This window comes from Mus pahari, chromosome 19 (genome assembly GCF_900095145.1).
Source record: "Mus pahari chromosome 19, PAHARI_EIJ_v1.1, whole genome shotgun sequence".
Lineage (NCBI taxonomy): Eukaryota > Metazoa > Chordata > Mammalia > Rodentia > Muridae > Mus > Mus pahari.
In genome coordinates, this window is record NC_034608.1 from 49,055,630 (window position 1) to 49,077,771 (window position 22,142).

Below are 22,142 nucleotides of genomic sequence, written 5' to 3' on the forward strand. Positions count from 1 at the left end.
TGTACAACGTCCAAAAGGGAAGGGAAGGGAAGGGAAGGGAAGGGAAGGGAAGGGAAGGGAAGGGAAACAGAAGCAACACTCCCAACCTTCTTTTACTGTGCTAAGCTCACTCAAATATCCTACTACCAGGTAAAGACATAACAAAGAAGGAAACTACTGGCCATTATCCCTGATGAACATAGACTCAAAAGTGTTCAATAAAATTATTGCAAACAGAATACAGACAAGGAAAGGAAATTATACAGCATGATCAAGCTTGTTTTTTTCCCCAAATGCATAGATAGTTCTTCATGCACAAGTAAATGAATGTAATAAACCATGCAAATGGACTTGAAGAAAAAAGCAAAACAAAACAAAACAAAACAAAAATGAATGATTGCCTCAATAGATACAGAAGAAGCCACTGGCCAAGTCTAACAAGCCTTCATGATTAAAGCCCTAGAGAATATAAGGCTACAGAGAGTTTACCTCAACACAATCAAAGCCGTATACCAGAAACCCACAGCTTACATCACCCTAAATGAGAAAAGCTTGAAGTAATCCCACTGACGTAAAAAATGAGACTGTCCACTGTCCCCACTCCTTTTTTAATGTTGTGCTTGAAGTAATAACTGGACAAAAGGAGCAACCAGACAAAAGGAGGGAAAAAAAGGATACAAATAGAGAAAGAAGTCAATCTATCTCTAGTTGTAGATGACATGATACTATACATTAGAGGTACCCAAATTTCTACCAGAAAACTATAAATGATAAATAAATTCAGCATTGTGGCAAGATCTACAGCTAACTTTGCCTACATTGCTTATGATTAAATGGTATATTTGTATTCCAGCCAGGGGAATTAAATGTGTATCTGTAATCCATCTGGATCATGCAGACCAAGACGATCTTTGGATGTGATCTCTTGCCAGAACAGGCATGTTGCTGAATTAAAACTCCTCTATATAAAAAAACCTACAACGCAAGTAATTCTGTGTATAAATATATATGTATAGTTTAAGTAAAAAATATCATCTGTATTGACTGTGCTCTTTCAAGAATCAAAGTCACATACCAAAAACCTCAAACACAAGACATGAGAGGCCCTCATTTTCTTTGTTGGTTAGGGTTGACCAAGAGACTCCCAAAACATAGAGCTTATTGTTGTTTTTGGTCTCTTACACTCCAGAGATGGAGAGTAAGTTCCTATTGTTAAAGACATCATGCACTTTGAGCATAGTGTCCAGATCTCTGAATCTGGAATTGACCTGAAGCCTACATTTCATACCAGAAGACAATGTATAAGCAAATCTCTAAAAGAGGGAAGCAACCAACCATCCTACCCAACCATGACACTGATGAATCACAATAGCAGGTACTGTAGAGACACCATTGGTTATATAGCCAGGCAGTGGTGACACACACCTTATTAAAGGATTACCCAGCACTCGGGATGCAGAGGCCGGCAGATCTCTGTAGTTGCAGTCCAACCTAGTCTACAGAATAAGTCCAACAGAGCCAGTGCTAAAGAAACCCTGTCACAAAGAAAGGAGAGAGGGGGGTGGGGGACCACTCTAGCTACATAGTTACACCACTCTAGTTACATAGTAAAACTGACTTCATTATGAGTCCTTTAGTATTTCTCATGGACAGAGTCCCATTCGAAACTTTGAAAATCAGGATGGCTCTGTCATCCTCCCAAATATACTGACTGGGATCACAGTACGGAAATAGCAACAGCAAGCAACACTCTCTGATCATAATTTCTATCTCCAAGCCGTGTGCCACTCCACTGTTGCTGTATTGTCCCAGAAGAGAGGGTTAGCTAAAGAGCTCTGGACAGTGACTGAGGAAGAGCTTCCTGGCAAAAGCAGGAAGGAAGGCAAAGCAGGAAGGAAGGAAAGAAGGGAGGAAGGGAGGGAGGGAGGGAGGGAGGGAGGGAAATCAAAATAAAGAGGGTGTGATTATGAACCTGCACTCACACTGAAGTACTGAAGTCTAGCGTTATTATGACTTTGGAGGTCACCGATCCATCTTTAGTAAAGGAATGGGGTTCCTACCCACTGATTGGCTCTTAACCAACAGCAGCTTGGAACAGTATGAGCATTAAATCCTGTAGAGGAAGATTCAAGCATCTTCCCTTGGATCCTCCTTGTTATTGTTTGTTTTTTTTTTTTTTTTTGGGGGGGGGGTGGGGAGAGGGGGTTGTCTGTGGGTTTTAGCCACGCTGTTGTTAAATATAGGCGCAGTGTTCAACATCAACTCTTTACAACTTAGTCGCCCTGCATAATATGGAAACCACATACCAGGAACATTTACCCCAATCCCCCACCTCCCCACTACCGCCATCTCCTTCCTAATCAATGCTTCTCCGTGTTAAGTGTATCATTCACCTTACCTGTTTGCTCACTAATTTCAGTAGCTGTTTTCCTTCAGCTAACTTCCTCATGTATTTCAGCTTCTCCTCCCTTCTACTCCTGGCAATAATATAAGCTTCAGAAGTTCCTAAGTCAAGGCAATTGTTCTTGGTGCCACAGGAGGAAAAGACGGGTATATAAACATTCTTCATGACATTAGAGTTCTGGGAAGTCCCCTCCCATGGTGTCATACCAACCATCCAGACTGTCCCACGGTTCAATCCCATGAGACCCAGGAGTCGCTCTGGGCTACCCAGTAATTAAAAGTTTGTGCGCACTGAGAACATGCTAAGATGGTCCCATGCCACCGAGCTGCCGTGCTCCTCGGCCAACAGAGATGTGCTCAGCTCACACTTAACTTTTCTCCATATCTCTTTTAATGAGGAGCAACTACTTTACAAGGATATCCCCAACTCTTTCCTTTGACTTCTCTAATAAAAATCTTTTCTATAGAACCTCAAATATAAAACAGCACTGTATGTGAGATTGCTTAAATTCTCAGCACAGGAGCCCTGACCTAGGGCACTTTTTGCAAAATTTCCTTCCCAGGGCAGGCATAAGCAAAGCAATGTCTACCCTCTTCTTAAAGTCCCAACGACAAGCCAAGGTACTGTTTTACCAAAGGTCACTCGGAAACAGAGGAGTTCATTATGGTTACACAAAAAAAGCGTGGGTGAATGGTCACTTACTGGAGTGTTAGCGGTCCTCTGTAAAAGTCTGGATTCGAAACTCTTTACCCAGCAGGCACGGTGGCTTCTCCAAACAGAGCCTCATAGGTTGAGCCCCTCCAACCAGCTGTCTTCCCAGATCTCCCTGGGGCTGGGTCAGCAAAGCAAAACTGCATACAGCTGGTGGTAGGGAAGGGTTGGATGTTCAGGTGAGGTCCTGATCTACCCACCCCAGTATGTGGGGATGTGAACAGACAGGCCAAGCCTGGATGATAAGATCTTTTGCAAGGAGGCACAGCTACACCCTCCAGATGGTGGCCTTGGTTTTTTGTTTTGTTTTGTTCTGGTTCAGAAGTTAGGTCTAGACAACACCTTCACTCCTTCCTCTGGCTTTTACATTCTGCCTGCCTCTTTTGCATGAGTTCTTGAGGTCCTGGTTGGAGGTGGGGTGGGGTTGACCTAGATGTCTATTTTCATCCAGCTTCAGGGAAGTAGCAACCCCTCTGCCCCTTTGTTACGTCTCATCTCTAGAACTCAGATGGTGGCAAGGCTTGGGGTGTATTTTCCTACTTAGAAGACACAAGTGAGGTGAAGGAGAAAAACTGGGAAATCCAGACACCATACAGAAAATATCCAGAAAAATATCCAGCCATGGGCTCCAATGTTAATGGTTATAAACACAAATCACAAATGTGGGGAAGGACCTTATAAGATATATCATTTAACAATCAATAGCAGTTTTAGCAGGGTGGTTTTTTTTTTTTTTCCTTTCAGCAAACCTTATGACTTCTCTGGTCACAGGTTTTTATTTAGTTCCTCATACCAGGTTTAATTTTTCCCTAAGGGGGCCTTAAGACCAATGAGAAAATTTGTTCTACCCAGAACCACTCACATTACAACTGTGTAGCTGGCATAACTTTCCTTATACTTCCACTGGGAAGCACTCAGGATCCACAGCTGAGTTAGCCCTGTTAGGCTTAATTCTCCTCTAAACCATTAGTAGCAACTTCTGACACTGCAGGAGCTAGCTTACAGGGGGAAGTTTCAAACCCTGCTTAATTTCTCAAGGTTGGGCAGCCAAAACAATGCAACACCTTCTGGAATACAGTCTCATCATTCAGTTCTCCGTGGTTACCATGGCTGTAGCAATATCCTCTATTGTTTGAAAGGTCTCTAGCATTTCTGTGGTCAACAACTCTAAGGGAGGTAACCTGGTTCTTGCACTGGGATTTCCAATCAACCACCACACTGCCGCTAGGTGTGTCTGTTATATGTGTTGTCTTTTGTGTTTACCAGCACAGGCTAGTGCAAACTCCTCCCAGTTATCTTGGTGACTATCACTTGTGCCTTATTCCACCACAATACCCCCAAGCAGTCCACAGCAACAACTGGCATTTGTACCCTTTTGTGAATGACTTCCCCATGTTCGCTTCTTCGGGTGCATTCAGATGCCTTAAATAAGTCTCCAAGGCTACCAAACACTCAAAAGTTAGTGTTAATGCTGTTCGTATATAGCAAAACATTTATAAAGAGGCCTGGCAGAACTATGATGCAAAATTCTGGGTCGCCAGTCCAAAACAAATAACGGGAGGATGGAGATAACCCTTTGGTGGTGCAAAGTTCACTGTCAGGCCTGGTCTCCCCAAGTCATTTCAGTACAGAAGTTCAAAACTGCTGGCAACCTTGGCCACACTTTTAGAGATGAGGCTGGGCTGGCTTCCATTCTGTGAGGCCTTCTTCCACAGAAGGGCATGTAGTGAGAATTACCTTCATCTCCTGGTTAGAAGTTGCTCTTTCTCCTGTGGAGAATAATTGGTCTGCCCATAAAGCACCCCCCCCCCCAGGCTCACCAGCACAGAATTCGGTCACCCATTTGCTTTATTCCTAGGGACTCCAGCAGTGTAGAAGGCCAGTCATAATTGTGTTCTGGAAGTGTAGAGGGCCCTTTCATTTGCCTGGTGCCCTCCTTCTTACATGCTCCACTTGCTCTGGTATTTTAAAACAGATTTACATACTGGTCCAAGTTAAGTCGGATTGGCCAAAGCCTCTCTTGCTTTTTATAGTGGGAAGGGCTGTTACTTGATGCCCAGTTCACAGACCCATACAGGACTGAGTTTATGGTAAGCCTAAGAAATTGATTTTGCAGTGTCGGAGAGATTCGTATGGAGTGTCTGTGACAATATGGAGCCATATTGTAGAGGCAAGATGGATGGGTTCTGGAGTGCCGATTCCTAGTTCAATAACAAAGTAGACTCCTCAGCAGGAAGGGCAGGGGGGGACTCATGCCAAGTCTCAGACCCGTACTGAATTGCAGCAAGAACATGCAGTCTTCTTCGAGGATGCTGATGTAATGAAAGCGACATTGATCCGGAGCTTAAAAATAAATGGACACAAACGAAGGAACTGTGTGAGCCTGAGGCTAGTGCAACTGTAAGGATGAACTCTTTCTCTTGGCTCCTGGTTTCTGCGGTTTCAGTCCATTGGATGTGAGGTGGGGCTGACATCATGGTAGAAGTGGGTAGAAGAAAAGCTTATTTACTTCCTAGTAAAGAAGAAGCCAGGAGGAAATAGGAATGGAATAGAATTCACACGGTCTTTCCTTCAGTGACTTACATTTTTCAGCTAAATCCCATTTCCTAGTATTTCCTGAAGCTATCAAAATATGACCACTCGCTAGGTACCAAACCTTCTTAAATACATTAGCTATTTTTGAGGAAATACTTTCTATCCAGTCCATAACAAACAGGAATGATGAAGTTGGAGTAAAATGAGTTGTCTTTATATAAATACGGCCATCTCTGCAAAACAAGAGGTTGGGGATTGCGTTAGCGCTAAACCCGTTCTCCACCGAGCTTGAGGAAGGAAGTCTCTCTGTGGAGGTCTGAGGGAAGAACTCACACCAGGTAGATGCTGTGTGGGCAAGGGTGACCCCAACAAGCCGCAGGGCAAAATGTCCTGGTACACCTTCTTCGTGCAGACCTGCCGGGAGGAGCACAAGAAGAAGCAGCCCGATTCCTTGGTCAACTTCGCCGAGTTCTCCAAGAAATGTTCTGAAAGATGGAACACCATGTCTGCAAAGGAAAAGTCGAAGTTTGAAGATTTTGGTCAGGAGCGACCAAGCTCTTGTTATGACAGGGAGATGAAGAACTATGTTCCTCCCAGAGGTGATAAGAAAGGAAAGAAAAAAGATCCAAATGCTCCGAAGAGACCGCCTTCTTCCTGTTTTGCTCTGAAAATCACCCAAAGATCAAAATTGAACACCCTGGCCTGTCTATTGGAGATACAGCAAAGAAACTGGGTGAGCTGTGGTCTGAGCAATCTGCCAAAGATAAACAACCATATGAACAGAAATCGGCCAAACTAAAGAAGTATGAAAAGGATACTGCTGCATACCACGCCAAGGGTAAAAGCGAAGCAGGAAAGAAGGGTCCTGGTAGGCCAACAGGCTCAAAGAAGAAGTATGAACCAGAAGATGAGGAAGAGGAGGAGGAGGAAGAAGAAGAGGATGAAGAAGAGGATGAAGAATAAGTGGCTGTCCTAAAGTGTGGAGTATATGTGCTCAGGCAATTATCTTGCTAAGAATGTGAAATTTAAGTGCAGCTCCACATGAGCTTCAGTATAAAAACTGTACAGATTTATGTATAGCTGATGAGATTCTTTGTAGAAAAAAATGCTTTTAAAACAGAGTTTGTAGCTTTTTCAGGGGCTACAGCGTACAGTTAGATTTAAAGCTTTTGGTGTTGAATGTTTCTAAATATTTAATGGTTTCTTTAATTTCTTATAGTAGCAAAAAATAAATAAATAAATAAATAAAAACTTGATAGGAATTTGTATGACCAGTAAAAAGAATTTTTTTAGGATGTTGCATTTTCTTTGTTTTTTGTTTTTTTTTTAATTTGTAATAAAATAATGTATATTACAAATAAATAGATAGAGAGATAGATAGATAGATAAATAAATATGTCCATGATCCAAAATTCCTGGGCAGCCAAATTCCTGAGTTAGATAGGATTTCTTTTCTTTTCTTTTCTTTTCTTTTCTTTTCTTTTCTTTCTTTACTTTTTTTTCTTTCTTTTTTTTTTTTTTTTTTTTTTTTTTCTCTGTATAGCCCTGTCTGTCCTGGAACTCACTTTGTAGACCAGGCTGGCCTCGAACTCAGAAATCCACCTGCCTCTGCCTCCCGAGTGCTGGATTAAAGGTAGATAGGATTTCTAATACCCATCCAACTAAAGGCACAGTCCAACCCAGTCTTATATATCTGAGATAATCCATACAAAGGACTTTGCGGAGATTCTGGCTTATGGAAAACACTCCGTTTCTATCAGCATGGGTTATTCAGCACTTGTGAAGATAGAACATGCCTAGAATGTCTATGTACTGTGTCTAGCTTTATCACCCAGTGAGTTCAAGCATTGTTGATAGGGTAGGAGGGGGGTGTTATTTATTAATTTTTTAACTGTCAAACTTGTGAACTTGCTGAGTATCTGTTATTTGTTGGGAATGAATCTTATTTGGTCTCCACAAGAGCTATATGACAGAAATATTAGTTCCTGTGTTGTAGCAATGAGGACATTGAGACTGAGAAGGGTTGAATAGGTTGCCTCAAGAAACAGTACTTCTATAAACCCCAGTCAGGTGCCAAATCCAAACAAAGCTGAGAACATTAAAATAAACACAATCATAGTGGCATATCGAAATTTTAAGAATATAATAATTTTACTTGGGGACTATAAAAGAAAATATAGAGTGTGTAAATAGCTTGCAGATGGCAAGGTCATAGTGAAGCATTTGTGTTGAGAGCTTTCTGTTTCTTCTTCTTTCCCTCTGAATGCCAAGTGTAAACCTCCCAGGAACAATGATATTCACAAAACATCTCTATCAATATCACGCCAGGAAAAGAAGACTTCTGTGTAAAGATGGCATTGAGCATCTTCTAGGATTGATTCTACATATGTCAACAAAGTTAATTATGTCTCAAATGAACATTGTACTTTATGGATAAGATTCCCCTATTCCTATTGTCCATGTTACAATATATGAACCACAGAGATTTGGAAGAGGTGAGAGCATAGGTCATCTAGGGGGAATATCAGGAATTTCCACAAATAGTTAACCACCAAACTGTCCTACATTCTCTAAGGAGGACCTCTGCCCTTTAAAAACAAATTTAAAAATGTTCATCTGAAAGTGTAACTCATCTTTCCAAGAAGAATATTGATGTCAGAATTTGGAGATCCTAACAGTGTGTGAATTATCCTCAACATTTCCCATCACAGGAAAGATCATGTGTGCCTCTTGCTTGCTAGTCTTTGGCTTTACACACTGGGCACAACACTTTCTGATGGAGATCTGATCTCACGTTGCAGGATGCAAACTGGTTTTCATATTGCTTAAGTAAGACTCTAACCATGGCAGTACCAAGAGCCATACTAATATAGAAAAGGAAACACCTACCATCTGGATGCTACTACATCAATTCTTAATGCTTCCCTGGCCTTCAGGCCTTTTCTCCTGGGACTCCTGCTGTTGTGCCATGAATTGCTATGAATGTTTTGGTCACATTACCCATCATATGCAAACTAATAAAAAAGTTTATGGTAAAAGAAAGGATAGCTTCCTCATATTTAGGTTCTAGACTATTAAATAGAACCAGAAGAAATAACATATGTTTCTATATTGTAAAAAAGACTTCTTCCATGTTGTATTCTCAGTGTGTGAAGCACACAGGCATGTATTCATGATCTATCCAGCTGGGAGATGGATCTAAATGACAAGTGCCTCACTGCACTCAGACTTTCCTGCTCCTCTGTTGGGTAAGGACCTCCCCATAGGTCAAACTCTTGTTGCCAGGCAACTCCTTCCTTCAGGAGGAGAAAAATCCCCAGAGGACCCTCATTCCATATGCAAACAGGCTTCTGGCAGCTGCTCCCACCAATTCCATAAACATGCCTGGGCAAGCCTGCATCTTTCTTACTGCTACATTCAGACTCTCTATTACACGAATTGAAAAGACCAAAGGTAATTCTGCCTACTTTTCAGTAGTGAGATCCGATGACATATTAGATCCATACTAAAAGAACAATATTGTAATATTATCATCTATCTTCAGTTAGAGAGCCATCTACCCCACTTCCTGCAAGGATATCTTTTGCCACTCATCTTGGGTAAAACTAGGGAAAAATAGGGAAAAATTTTGTAGATATTTTAATCCCAACGTAGAATTCCCACCTGGCCTTTGACCATTTAGTTCCAGGATAAAAGTCAAACACAACCTTAATATTTACAATAAGCCTACCCTATATGCTACTAGAATCTACTTTTCTATTGATAACCCCACGTTATTACTATGTTTCATCGAGGATGATCTTAACTCCAATGGCCAGCCCTCAGAGCCATGAATTCTATGGCTCACCTGCCCTATTGTGGCTTCTCCCGCCTCCAGTCACCTTCTTCTTTTTCTCATGGTTCTCTTTAGACCTAAAGTCTGGGAAACCTAACCCCCACCTATGTCTCCTCTGCCCAGCTATTGGCTGTTACCATCTTTATTTACCAATCAGAAATAGCTTGGAGACAGGGTCACACAGGTCTATGTGCAGACTCCAGGTCTGCACATAGCAGACATTACATATAGCATTACAATAAACAGCAAGACCAAACCTCAATGGAAACATCTTGGACAGATTAAATTGTTTTCTTTTCTGGAGCCTTAGCTTCAGAAGCCTACAGTGGTACACTATTTATTAAGACCATCCAAAGTTCCAGGCACTGCTAAATGTAAAGGTCAAAGGAGATTGCAGTCTGAATCCTAACTTCTATTTCTCAAAGCCCTGAATGCCAGCCATATGTCGAAGCATAATATTAAATCAGCTGTGTCCTGTACTGAGGTGCTCCATGTGGTAAGCGCTGACTGTTTCTTGTCAAACAGACACAAACCTAGACGTATCTGAAACAAGGAACCACAATTGAGAAAATGCCTCCACCATATTGACTTATGGGAAAGCCCGTGGGGGTGGGGGTGGGCATTTTCTTGACTAATCCTTGATATGGAAGGGCCCGGCCCACTGTGAGTGATGCTACTCTTGGGCAGGTGGTTCTGAGTTGTATGAGAAAGCAAACTGAAGGAATTGTGGGGAGCAAGACAATAAGGAGAGTTCTTCCATGGCCTCTGCTTCAGTTCCTGCTTTCAGATTCCTGCCCTGACTTCCCTTCATAAAGGATTGTAAGCTGTAAGGTAAAATAAACCCTTCCCTCCCTAGGTTGACTTTAGTCATGGTCTTTATTTACAGCTAATAGAAAGCACACTGAGACACTATATAAAAGAGTGTCTCCTTAGGTTTGTTGTTGTTGATGTTTAAACTTTGCCTTGCCCTGAAGGGCTCCAATTTATATGCAGTTTTTGACTGTGCTTTGATTCTGTGTATGTGGGTGGACACGAAAATAGCATGATCTGTCTGGCACCATCCATAAGGCACAGACTGTTAACGTATTCCTGGAAATAGAAATAGTACCACACTACACATTTATCAGGATAAATTCGGAACATAGAGGTACACGGGTGTATTAAAATCATATCAGACAACTCAACCCTGGAACAAAACTTATTGGCTACAGCAGACCAAGGAAAAGGTGTAATGCTTACATCAGAATCTCCTAAGAGAAGGACACTTAGCACAAGCATGGCCACCACCCGACTTTCATCTCAACATCCAGTTTGTGTGCCAAGGCCCAACAGGCAGAAAATCCTTGACTTGTCTCATGGGTTTTAGCTTGGCTTTGTCCCCTCTGCTGATGTGGTCCTACTCGAATTACCATCTCCCTGTCTTCCTGCTCACCCATCTGGGCATGCCACCCATCCATCTGCTGATTCATTAGCCTGGACCCAGTTCTGACGTTCACCTCTGCCAGCTGCACTCAACTCTGACCCAGCACCCAGACTCTGCAGGAGCATCCACAGAACCTCTCCAGAGACATCCAGCTGGTCCCTTATCTGACCCCAATAGACTCCTTTGCACTTCAATGCATTGCCCAGTTATGATTTCTCAGTCTTTTCTTCAAGGACTGAGAAGGCCTCTTCTTAGGTCCTTTGCTTACAGTCCTAAGTCTTTGCTTCTATAATCCTTTGTTGTTATACCGAAACTTGTATATACACATATAGAGATATATTTACCATGTGTAATGTGTGATCTGAGAGTTAATCTCCATAATTAAAATTGGAATAAAAGAACTTGTGGTTTGTCTCCTCTAGGACTATCAACAAAAGGGAGGCTCCCTGGCAAATTAATGCCAGTAAATCTGGTGTAGCTTGTGAATTTATTGTTGTTAAACACATTCTGATGTTTTCAGAAAGACACAAATGTGTCTGTTTCTGAAATAGTATGCTTACAGCATATAGTAAGATGTGTTGTGTGTGGAGGGAGGTAGATAATTTTAAAACCAAAGAAATAAAAAGCAAAGTTTGATGTTACAGCAATACCATATAAGGAATACCATAGTACCCTTTGAATTTCAACTTTGAAGCCTATTTCTTGTGTGTGTGTGTGTGTGTGTGTGTGTGTGTGTGTGTGTAAAATTCAGGTATATTTTGGTATGTGTGGACATGACTATATAATGTTAGTTCACAGACTGCCTTTATACTACACTTTATTTAGGTAGGAGCTCTTATTTTTCAGTACAATTTTTAATTAAAATGGAATTACATCACTTAGGTCCTTCCTTTTCTTCACTCAAGCCCCTCCCAAATATCCTACCCCTTTTGCTAGATAGCATAATTCCATACTGCAATCTAAAGCCTAATCCTTATACACACAGACAGTCATCACGCCTCCTCAGACGTTTCTCCTTATGGAAGATGGAGAGCATAATGGAAGTACATTATCTGGACACAAGGCAAAGATCCACAGATTGTGGGGGAGCCCAGTCTCAAAGGATTTATCTCCATCATAGTTCCTGCTTGTATGTATCAAGGAACATCGTGAAAGAGGGGGTGGAAAGATCATAAAAGCCAGCATTCCAGAAGTCTGCTGTGACACAGTCTCTTCTAGAAATGGCTCCATAAGAGGATGGGATCAATGGTAGCATCATTAGACACGCTGACATGGAAGAGAGAATGGGGGTTCTCTGCAAAGATCAGGGCTCATCTGTGTGAGCTAGGAAGAAAATCCAGTTCAATACAACTCAAAGCGAGTGTTGGTTTAAACTTGTAGAATCTGACATTAAGCAGTTTATTTAGGTTTTCTTTAGGTACAGTACAATTTTGGAAAAAGGGTTTCCTGGTAAATTTTCTCAATTGCATGTGTACAACAAAGCTGAAGTTATAACTTCCTCTGAAATTATTTTGCAAAGCACATGTGACCTTTACCATAAGGATGGGTTCTATAGCTTAAGGGCCTAAGGCAGGATCTCATGTGGTCTAGGTCATTGTAGAGGTCATTAATATGACATCTCCCCTAAAGATGGATTCTCTTGAATGAGAAACAATGCTTAGAATGAAGGTCTAAGGAGGAAGAAACTGGTATAACCACAATAGTCCGGGGGATCTGGGTCTCTTCTGGCCTTACAGCTAGCAGAGGTCACCAGGCTATTAACTATGTCAATTCCCAGTTCTCTGGGTGGAAACAGGTATACATCTCTTCCTGTGAAGAGACAACCCTGCATGTTTAACGTTTCTGTTTGTATCTGTGAGTACACAGACTTGTGCTCTCTAGAAGGGAGGGCTTATGTTTTAAGGCAGGCAGGAATGTAGGAATGATCAGGGTATCTACCAACACTGCTCAGCAAACACATTCCATGGATAAAATGCCCATATATAAGGCAACCTAGCATACCACTAAGCCAGCCAGACCCCATGAAAGCTAATCTGAGATGAAAACAAACTCTCATTTCCAGAAAGACTGAGAGGGCAGATCCCAGAATAGTACCTCAAATAATCTCCAACATTTTCAGTGATTTCAGAAACAAGTAAGATACCCCTAAGATTGCACATTCTTGAGTGAACTCTCAAATGCCCAGGTTTCCCAAAGCATCCCAGACATCTTCAAACATGAGGAACATACTACGCCACCATAAGAAAACCAAACATATCAAAACAAGAAACAGTGGTGGTAGGATGCTATCACTAGGTGGTAGGTGACTGTGTGATAAAGAAATAGATGTATTAAAACATGGGATAGGACGTGAGCATCATCCTTGGCTACGTCAAATGTCACTTCTATAAAAAGCAATTTGACAGAGGATGATAGACTGCTTTCAGTCTGAAGTGTTCTTGCATCTTAAACCAAGTGAAAGAATTTATTACCGTGGAGGGAAATGAGTCTCACCCAAAGAGGCGATCAGATGACTTTTAAGTGTGAGTCATATTCAGCAAGAGTTTCTTCAAGACCAGCAGGTTGAGAGGACTTTACTGCTCTGACTTTAGGCAAATCTTGTTTGATTTCCGGGTCTAGTATTTGTAGGCTCACTGACATCCAGCCAGAGATGCTTAGCGCAGTTAAGGCTCAGTGCTCATCTCTAGGGCAGCTGATGCTTGTCCCATAATATTGCTGTGAAGACGAAGCAGGGTACCAACAACACAAATGCCAGCACGGAACAGCACAGCAGTAAATCAATTACCATCAAGATCTGACCATTTAATAGAGTGTTGCATTGTTTCCTGTCCTACCTCTTAGACATCAACAAATGCAGTTTCTTGTCAAGTGTCGTAGGACAGCTAATGGGATTCTCCCAAAGCCAAGCCAATGACAACATACCTTTACACTACAGGTCAATTTGGTCATCAGGACTATCATTCTCCACCTACATGCCCCCAATCCCTTCCTTTGTCACCAGCTTTTCTTTCTTTTCTTACAACACTGACTTGTGCTCCCCCCCCTCTCTCTCTCTCTCTCTCTCTCTCTCTCTATATATATATATATATATATATATATATATATATATATATATAATAAGTTTAAAAGTCCCATTTTTAAGCATGTCACCTTGTTTATTAATTTACTCCAGTGCTGACACAGTGACCAAATGACCTTAACCCCAAATTTGAGTTGCAACTATCTACACAAGCCTATGTTTTAACCCACTTGTAATGACACATTCGTTTGCACTATCTGCACCAAGTTGAAAAGACCCTGCTATGCTATATCTCTGGGCATTTTTCCCTTGGAAGAAATTCCCTGTTGTCTTCTAGGTGAGCAACAATTATTTCAAACTTAGTTAAACTATACCCTCAGACAGCTCCTGTGTCCTTAGGGCTCTCATAGTTCTCGTGGAATCATTGTCACCCTGCCTTTAAAGTCCCATGAAAGTCATTAGGGAGCAGTTGTCCGGAACTAAATAATAATGTAGATGTTTCAGTATATGTCAGATAGTAATGATTATATCGAACTCTTAAAGGTAAATTAAATGAAGGCCCAAGATGCTTCATGTAATATCAAGGTTCACCTAACATCCACATGGCAGAATTAGCAGTCAACAGATGATGAAACCGTGTAAGTCCTGGGTACTTTTCTGTTGAACTCATCATACTGATGTTTATGCATTATTATTGAAATCCTGAATGCATCCCCTCTGAAGGATTAGATGTGTTCAAATGAGATACACTTTTCTCTTTGTACCAGGGGCTTCTAGCCCAGTGTGATGTGAATTACATATACTCAGTGTATGTATGTTGAATGATGGCATGCTCATCAGGTAATGAATAAGGATCAGTTTTAAAAGGGAAGACAATGAGAGACATTAATTATCAGATGTTGAAGGGACCATTAGCATGTGGTTGTGGCTATGCATGGATTCAGAGTGTAGCCAGTGCCCATTTTTATAGCCTGGCTGGTAGCAGATGGTCCAAGTAACCAAGTGAACCATGTGTCACTGAGCATTGCCTCCTGGGTAATCTCCAGTGGTGTCTTCAGATTGTACTGCTATTGACAGATGGATGACAGGTTACACTTAGTTACTTGAGAAGCCATTTATTACTTATTTAAATCTCCCTTTGTTTCTATCTTACGATTGAAAGTTTTATCGCATGCCCCAATTCCATGCTCCACCTTCTGAAGACAGCAAGTGAAGTGGAACCAGAGAATATGTCTTCTCCTACAAGGATGGCATCCTTCAAGCCTGAGCAGAGATGCCAAACATCCTATGGCCTCAGAACACTAGTTTTGTCATGTTCAAAAGGCAGAATCTAGAAGCTTTTCTATCTTCCTCTGTTGTCTAGTTGTCCAACAAATTAAGACAGCCAAGAGTAGCGGTTCTCAACCAGTAGGTCACAAAATTTTTCACAGGAGTTGCCTATCAGGTATGCTACATATCACATTTATATTATGATTCATAACAGTAGCAAAACTACACTTATGAAGTAGCAATGAAATAATTTTATGGTTGGGGGTCATCACAACATGAGAAACTGTATTATAGGTTCAGACATGTCGAGGTTTGGTCTTTTGCTATGTATTGTAATGTTAAATACTAGTCTCCCAGGCTGGGTTGCCCCCAGGGACAAGAGAATCTACACATACACAAAGTAATGTGACCTTGCTCCTTAACCTAAAATTATTAATTGAATAAAGGAGATGACAGCCTATAGCTGAACAAAAGAGAGAGAGAGGCTGTTTGGGTTCCTGAGCTTGGGATCAGAGAAGAGACCCCGGGGAAGAAAGGTGGAGAGAGGAAGACGCCAAGGGGTAAGTGATCATAAGAACTGGTCATGTGGGTTGGCCAGTCCAAGGAAGAGCAGCCCATGTGGAACATGGAAAGTCATATCTCAGTGCTATTGACAGGGAGGCAGACATAATAACATAGAAGGTAGAATTCTGCCCAGCTCAAGTGCATTAAAAGCTTATTGTAAATATAAAAGTTGAGCGTCCTTTATCTGGGAACCGAATGATCAAAGGCAAGGTAGAAATTAGATCGATATTCATCTATAGCACAGTCACAACGATAGGAAGGCTGAGAACCATGGAGCTAGAGTCATCTGAGAGAAAGGAGCCTCAATTGGGAAAATGACTCCACAAGACCAGGTTGCAAGCAAGCCAGTAGGCAGCATGCTTCCATAGCCTCTGCCTCAGCTCCTGCCTCCTAACTTCCTCCAAGGTTGAATAGCAATGTTGAAGTATAAACCAAATAAACCCTTTCCTCTACAACTCCCTGTGGGTCATGGTGTTCCATCACAGCAACAGAAACCGCGACAAAGACATCCATAATAAGAATCGTATATCTTTGCATTTGTGCACATCTGAAACCTTTCAGAAGATTTACCTACCTGGGTATGAGTCTGAAAAAGAAAACCATCTTCATATCCTGATGCTTCTGCTTGGAACTCATCCCGGAGAAGAGGCTATTGCTGAACAACCTGGCATCTTGGGAGGGAGGTGGGGATTCAGGGAGGAAGCAGACAGGCTGATGATCAAAGTCCAGACAGCTGTATTAACTGCTTCCGTCGGTATCTTCAAAGTTCAGTTGGCCCCGGAATAATTTCAAAGGCAGAGAGTAGTTCTGCTGATTTCTTCTCTGTAAGCATATTTTGGAAAGCACCTGTGGGTTCAGAATTCCCAGGGATGCCTCTCAGTCACCTCCCCAAGTCCCTTTAAAAATCAGGGGATTCACTGCATTCTCCACAGGCTCATCAGTTGCATCTCATATTCACATTAGGCTTGTAGTTCCTAGGGCAAACAGGAGCCCACTGTATGGCCCAGTTACTATCGTAGCACATCTAATTCAATTAAGTCCTGAGATGGGAGAACACTGTGGCATAACCTCTCTAATATGCAAAACCCCCTCAGTATTTGCTGAGCGTCAATTTCCTCAAAATGGGGACTGCAGCCCTGCAGGCAAACCGAATTCTAAAATAGAAATGGTGCTTGTTTCCATGGTCCGTGGTGATGCTGGGTCTCGAATGGAGCCAAAGTGCTAGGCCTGTGACTAGAGGAGTCTATGCAGAATGAATGACCTTGAAATCTAAATCAGCTCTTATTAATTGGATGGAGCAAGTCATCATTTTTTTTTTTTTCTGAATTTGTAAAACTGTTTTACTCATGGGAGAGTGGGGGAAAGAAGCACCTGTTCCCTGGGCCAGTCTAGTTCTCAATTAAGTTGGGTCTCTGATGTTTTGGTGTAGAGGAGTGAGGAAAGTGGGTAGGGACCAGTGGGAGGGGTTTTGGAGTGTCAGTCTGGAGACAAACTCTGAAATTCTGCTCCCTGCTGCGGGTGCAGTCTCTACTGATCGCCTTAGGACAGCTAAAGGTAGGGCGGGATCAACCAACATAAGCCAGGTTGCTAAGTCAGAAACACAAACTGTTCGTCTTCCTACGTCAGACACGGGAGATTTATCTACAAATAAAGACATGACTGTTTACATTTTGATTTTTTTTTCTTTTTGAAATACGGTCTTACTATGTAGTCTAGGCTATTTTTGAACTCTTCATCCCCTTGTCTGGATTCTCAATCTCCTCTTGTTCTAGGATTATTGCCATGCCTGGATAAGACATGCATAAACTGAGCACTATTATATGGCAGGGTAGCATGCTAAAGCTTGATGCAAAAATTATGTCACTTAATTTCCCCTACTGACTCAGAGGTTTGGGTCAAAATTTTCTATTTGAGAGAGGGAGGATCCAAACTGAGATCTTGATGGTTTCCGGGTTCCTGTTGTTTCTATCACATCTACCTTTGCTGAACATAGACCAACACTGGGGTAAGTTCCACAGTGTGAACCCTCAGAGTGCAAGGTTGACAAAGGAGCCTGCACAAGAACGAGTGGGAGTGGATGGACTTTGATTTCCATTATCATTGAGAAAGCTGCCAGATTCTCTATCCAGGCCCACAATTTATTGGTTCAGTGATTGTGAGAAGCAAAATGTTCTGTGGTCTTAAGTTGTGACTTCACGAAGAGTGTTACAAACATCTACAGGATTTGTTTGGGCTTCTGGCTTCTGGGTACTGTTTTATTGTGCGTGTGAGGGGGCAAGACAGGTTTTCTCAGTTGTAGCTCAAGTTTGCCCAAATGTTGCAAATTTCCTGCCTCAACCATTTCAATTTAGCAATGACAAACATGCATCATTGCAGTGGCAGACATTGGGTTAGAAGAAAACAAACCACTGCCCAGTCTTGAAACACAGTCAGTTTAGCTTCCTAGGCTTAGACATTTGCAAGATCCCGGGAAGTATGTATCTCAGAATCTGCTTGGCTGCCTAGTGATTTTTTGGGGGGTGGGAAATCTGTGATCAGGAGCCAGGGAATATCTTCCCTCCAGGATGCTGATGCTGGCATCTCCCAGGATCACTGTCTGGGCAGATTAGGGACTGGTGCACAGAATTTGGAGGGGTTGTAGGTGGTATTAGCTCCACAAGTTGGGATGAAATGATCTTTTCGAGAAGTGCTGCCATTTCCAATACAGCTGCTTGTTTTGAATTTTAACATTGCGGGGAAACTCCAGCCAGTCACCGCCAGCCCTGTCATTTGGGTTTGTTTATTAGTTGGTAATGTTTAAATAATGATGTGATTTTTTTTACCCCTTCAGCTTCTGAATTACTTAAGTTATGGGCATCCTTAGAATCTGCCCCCCTCCCGCCCTGGTGAACATTCAGCAAAAGGTTTTACTTGTAAGTAGACAGATTGACAGATAAAATTTTTAATCAATAAAGAGACTACACTTCTAGACCAAATCAACTACTGGAAGCAGAGGTTTTGCATGATAACAGCAGAGGCTCTTCCACTTCCTTGTGACTAACAGACCTACCTAGTGAACCATGTCCACTTAAATTTTGTTTTGGGTGTCTTAGAAAATAAATGGGAGGGAAGAAGGGTGAATAGAGTTAAAGGGCCAGTGGAGACAGAGACAGACAGAGTACAAACATTGTATGCAGTGCTTATGAATTCACTACAAAGTCCAGTGTGCAGCAGGGACTTCCATTCTTCAGACTTTGGCTTGGCATCTTTGGTTTGGGGTGTTATGTTTGATTCTTTTTACAACAATTTAGAAAGCTTAATCCTATTTACCCACTTAAAAAAAAATAACCCAAAGACTACTCTTCTTTTGCTTTTAAAATGCTAGGAGCCGGGTGTGGTGGCGCACGCCTTAAATCCCAGCACTCGGGAGGCAGAGGCAGGGGATTTCTGAGTTTGAGGCCAGCCTGGTCTACAAAGTGAGTTCCAGGACAGCCAGGGCTATACAAAGAAACCCTGTTTCGAAAAAAAATAAAAATAAAAATAAAAAAATAAAATAAAATACTTGGAATTGCATGGGTTCTTCCCATAGTCTTAAATCTGTGCCCGTAGCTCCTGTTTCGGGCCACTACTGATGGTTTGGTTTATTCTTTTGACGTTCAGTATATACCATGCCCCAGGCACTGTGCTAGGCAGTCAATATACATACTTGGAAGACTGTCTGCATCAATGGATGCACAGTTTTCTACAGAGGGGATTCTAGATAATTACAAGTGTGAAGTAGATAGAAAACACTGTTGAAATTGGCACAGCTGTGAGTCAGTAGAAAAAAAAAAAGCAGCACACGTACAGGAAGGGAAGTATTTCTAATCCTCAAGATGCTCTCCAAAGAGACTTGTTTTACCCACAGGAAAGAAAAAAATGCTTATCAGGCGGCTACTGGAGAAGACAATTATAGCAAAATGATGTCTACACGTGGGGGGGGGGGGGAGGCACGGATTTGCCTGCTTCCTAAGGTGTAGGGACTAAATGTAGTCACACTGATCTACTCACAAACAGCAATGAATATTTAATAAAATACAGAAGAAACGTCCTCATCAATTCCTCTTTAGTCCTAATAAGCTGAAGTCATAAATCTTCCCAAGCTCCTGAATACATTTTCCCTCTCTGAAATGCTTGCCTCTTTGTCAGAGAATTGACATTGTACCCCGAGACTTTTACGGATAGTGGCATCTTGCTAGAACTTGAGAACGTTCTGTTTTTATTCATTTATTATCTTTAAAATTTATTTTAATTATGGCAACTGATTGCGGTGTTTCTATTCATGGCATCCATACAAGGTTTTATTTGAAATGACTTTATTTTAGTTAAAATGCAGTCAATCAAAAACAATATGCAAATAACAATACAGGAGGTACAGGGGAATAATGTGAAGTTGGTAGGCCAATCAATGACAGGGATTGAGAATATCGATACGGTGTTCTTCGGGAAAACAGAAAATCACGAGACTTGGAATGGATGATGATGCTAACAGACAAGCTGGAGCCATCATAGAGTCAGACTGTGAGGGGTCTCTTAGGTCAGGCTAAAGAGTTTCGTCCATGGGAAGCCATGGTTTATGCAGAAATCTAGCCCGTGAAGGTGTGAGAGTCCATCATGAGAACATGAGGGATGGCTCAGGGGAGCAGATGAAGCAAGTCAGTCAGGGTGCTGGTGGCCCTGTGGCAGAGAATGAGACCAAGAAATGGAGGAAGAAGCAAGGTGATGGAGAAGACGAGACGATTTGACAGTCATCTGTCACCCAGTTGATGTGGAGGGAGACATGTAGAAGAGTGTTCTAGTGTGGCTTAGTCTGTGGGTGGCAGGTGCCTCTCCTAACAAGATGTGGTGATAATTTCCCAACAGTGGTTGCTTCTTGGATGGTAGCTGATGTGGTTTTAACCTGAGCAACACCTAACATATCCTTGTTAACATCTTCACAGGAAGAAAGCGATCATCTTACTCCTAATTCCTGTCTAGATAGCCAGCTCCTCCTCGCAGACTGCTCTCCAAAGGAGTGTGCGGTGGAGCTACTGTCTTTTCACACATGAGAAAGGTCTGTGGCCAAGAGGCAGAAAAGATGTAACACCACCAGGTGTTACATCCTCAAGGACCCACCAAGAAAGGCATCTTAGCTCAAGAATGTTACCTTGGATCCTCTTTATCCAAGTTATCTTGGATGGACTTTTCCAGGAGTTTTTTTTTTGTTTTGTTTTGTTTTTTGTTTTTTGTTTTTTAAATCAAGGTATGAAGGTTGTATAGTTTTATGATTTTAGACATTTTAATGGACACATACTATTTGCATATCTTTATAAGGAACAGTGTGGAAATTTGATCTATGTGTATGATCTGCAAATGATCCCTCAAGATAAGTAGCATATTTGTATTTCACAATCGCAGAAGGGAAGAGTAGAGAGGGGAGCCTGTGTCTGTGCAGGGGTGCCTGTGTAAGTACAGCAGCAACAGCTCATAACCAGAAGGGTGTGGTAAATGGAGACTGGAGCCCCCCCTTGCTCCCCATGATGGAGAGAGCTGAGGAGCTAATAAGGGTTCGGATACCTTATTAGCTAAAAACAGGTACATCCCAGTGAAGCCCCTTCCTAGAAAAGGATAAAATCTCCCTTTAGGCTCCACTCTAAGGGATGACAGGAGTCTGGATAACCACAGTAGTGGAAATTTCCAGGGACCTGGCAGAGATCTAGAAAGCTTAGAAGACCCTCACTTTAAAAGGACAGTCAGTGATGACCAACGCTCAATTGTCAATGCTAATGATCAGAGGCACAAAGTGTCTACCGAAAAGATTATTTTTTAAAAACAAGAAAATATTCCTTTGCACTGTTTTTGTGTGTGTGTGTGTGTGTGTGTGTGTGTGTGTGAGAGAGAGATAGAGTTAAACAATTGTTGTTAATTTAAAAATGCTTCATTTAAAGGGGAAATTATACATGAGCAATTATGTCAGAGTCCATTGCTATTAGCAATGCTTATTTGCAAGTGTGATGATAGATAGCATGAGCCTAAATCAAGGACCATTTTGCAGGACCAAGTGTTAAAAGACTGAATCCAAATAACTTAAATCTATAAATTATTAATGCATCACATAGACGAGAGAAGGATCTCATTTTATGCATGGAGTGAAGAGTACGTCAAAACTTAAAAGAATTATTTGGGTAGATAATGGGGTGGGTATGGACATCAACAAAGATATGTGAGTTTGGTATTAATCTGATATTTGTCTGACTTCTCTCATTTTGTCATCCTGGAAGGCCTTGGCTGGGATTATACTTTTTCAAAGAAATGGACTATATGTGAACTTTATGGGAAAAAAATTAAGGCCAATGGGTGTTTATAGATCAGACAGTCTGCAGGGCTAAGAGAAATTTTGATCGTT

At 41.7% G+C, this 22,142-nt stretch overlaps 1 pseudogene; it reads left to right on the forward strand.

Moving 5' to 3' along the window:
* Positions 1–6,649, forward strand: part of LOC110336239 — an 18,609-nt pseudogene extending 11,960 nt beyond the window's left edge.
* Positions 6,650–22,142: the final 15,493 nt, after the last annotated feature.